Below are 2,727 nucleotides of genomic sequence, written 5' to 3'. Positions count from 1 at the left end.
CTAGTAGGGCCTGAGTTCAAATCCCAGCAACCACACGGTGGCTCATAACCACCTGTGGTTAACAACTATCTATAATGAGATCTGATGCCCTCTTTTGGTGTGTCTGAAGACAACTACAGTGTAGTTATATATAATAAATAAATAAACCTTGAAAAAAATGAAAGAATCGGTGTCTAGCTGGCCATGCTTCGATGCATGCTTGACAAAGGCTTCTCTCAGAGCCAGAAAGCACTGGCTCCTGGGGTCTGCAGTGCCTCCTTCTGAGCTGGGCATTACATATGTTGAGGTTTTATGATGTAACTATTAACAACACTGCTAGCCAAACTTTAAAAGACTGTGGACTTATGACTGAAGCTGGGAATGATGGATCCACACGTACTTATTTATAAATTATGTATAAAGCACTACTATCAATTTATGTCACAATGAAGATGTGTTCATTGTATAAATTAAAATCCAAGTTGAAGTGCTAACTTTTTTTCTATACCCCAAATTATCCTGTCCTATCTCTTTAAAGAGTCCCAATTTTGCATTAATTCTACCGCCTATCTAAAGTTATTTTTTAATATTAGAAAAAATTTCATAAAAATCTTTTTTGTTTTGTCATTGAGAGGAAACCTTGCTATGTAGCCTAGGCTATCCTGGAACTTACTATACAGTCCAAATCACTTTAAATTTTCAGCCCTCAAGCTTTGATCTTCCATGTGCTGGGGTAGCAGGCATGGGCAGGCACACCTGGCTGGCCAATCACTGAAGATCTTTTAGTGCCATTTGCTCCCATCGGTAGGAGCGGGGCGCCAGTCTTTAAGGAGAGTTATGAGTTATTTATATGTGTGGGCCTCAGCTGTTTCTTTTTTTTTCTTTTTTTTTTTTTTGGTTCTTTTTTTCGGAGCTGGGGACCGAACCCAGGTCCTTGCGCTAAGAGAGCCTCAGCTGTTTCTTGCCGACTCCAATAGTCTCCATTTCGGTTAAGGTGACATTTCCTTTCTAGTTCCTGAGTGTCTCGGGAGCAGCCCACTGCAGCCTTACAAGCGATGAATCTGGCAGGGGAATTCATGTCCTGTATTTATTTGACTTTCTGCGGGAAGAAAAACCTTTGGCGAGGAGGATCTAGTGGGAAAGGTGTCTGGGGGTTCTACGGTGCCATTCAAGCTAGTAAAAGAACTCAGGGGCTGACAAGCACTGTTGAGACTGTAATCATGAGTTGGCCTCCTGGAAGTCAGTGCTGTGCAGATGTTAATCACAGTTACCTGCGGATAAGACAGCTAGCCAGAAGGAGCTGGATTGGGCAGAAAGAGGAGCATGCTGGGTCCCATGAATCACAGCAAGCACTCACTCAGGAGCCGCACTCAGGAGCCAGAAGGAACTGGATCAGCAGAACCAGGAGCATGCTGGATCCCACGAATTCTCTGACCATAATCAAGAGACACAATGACCAAAAGATAGCCTGAGGCAGGAAAGTGTGTACCCTAGGTAGAACACTTTTAGCCAAAAGTGAAAAAACAAAACAAAACAAAACAAAAAACCCCTGCTTCTCAAGCAACCCCATTTACAGAAGAATCGGTCGCTCTGAATTTAACACCGATGTCCAAGTTTCACCACGATTCTGACCTTGCTTATGTGAGACGAGGCTTGGCCTTGGGGATTTAAAGCCAAACACCTCTAGATCATCACAACGAACAACCAACGTTAGGAACAACAGATCAGAGGACAGGTGAATAGAGAGACTCTGGAGATGCTCTCTTGTGTACCGCGTGGTAGCACCACCTGTCAATAAAAATCTGATGGCCAATGAACTGCAGTAGGATTAGGAGGTGGGACATCCGGTTGAGAGAGAAAGGGGAACTCTGGGAGTTAGTCAGAGGAGGATTCTCCACCTAGATACAGAGGAAGTCCCTCGGATGAAACTGAGGCAGAACTTAGATTAGTATAAACGGGTTAATATAAGTTAAGAACTAGTTTGGAAACAGTCCTAAGGCATAAGCATTGTAAATAAAAATAAGCCGCCATGTCATTATTTGGAAACTGGGGTGGACATAGAAAAGCCCAACCAGCTACAGAAGGCCAAGGGGAAGCTGGGGGAAGCTGAGGGGCCTGTGCATCAGTGTGAGGAAGTTCAGGTTGCTAAACCCCAGAGCCCTTCCTGATCCCATTTGTTGGGTTTATGTTAGACTCTGGGAAGCTATGGGCTGGAGAATTGAGGAGAGACTGGGTTTTCTGTGGCATCTCAGGAAGGTGGCTTGGAACTGGGCCATGGAACCTTCTGTTGGGGTTGCCTGCCTTCAGTCCTGAGCCCCACAGCAGCTGTCGCTTGGTGATTGCCATGTGACGTTAATGTTGGAGGCAGAGCTGAGATACTAAAATGGTGAGTCCTGCATTCTTCCTTCCTGCTCTCTTTGGTGTCTCTTCCTCCCTCCTCCCCCCGTGGAGCCCTGTGGCCCACCCTCTAGTTTTCCTTCCATTCTACCATTTCCTAGGCCTACTCGGAAGGCAAGGACACCCCTCCCTACATCACCACTACAATGTTTTTTTTTTTTTTTTAGCCTAGGAATACCAAGGGGAACATGGTGGTTGGTGACACAACTGGGAATCATCTAGAGCCGCATAGGATCTCACTATATAACTCTGGCTGTCCTGGGAGCTATGTAGGTCAAGCTGGCTTTGAACTCCCAGAGATCTACCTGCCTCTGCCTCCCAAGGACTTGAGTAAAGGTGAGAGCCAGCATG

This window comes from Rattus norvegicus, chromosome 14 (assembly GCF_036323735.1).
Source record: "Rattus norvegicus strain BN/NHsdMcwi chromosome 14, GRCr8, whole genome shotgun sequence".
Taxonomy (NCBI): domain Eukaryota; kingdom Metazoa; phylum Chordata; class Mammalia; order Rodentia; family Muridae; genus Rattus; species Rattus norvegicus.
This window is presented reverse-complemented; position numbering follows the sequence as displayed.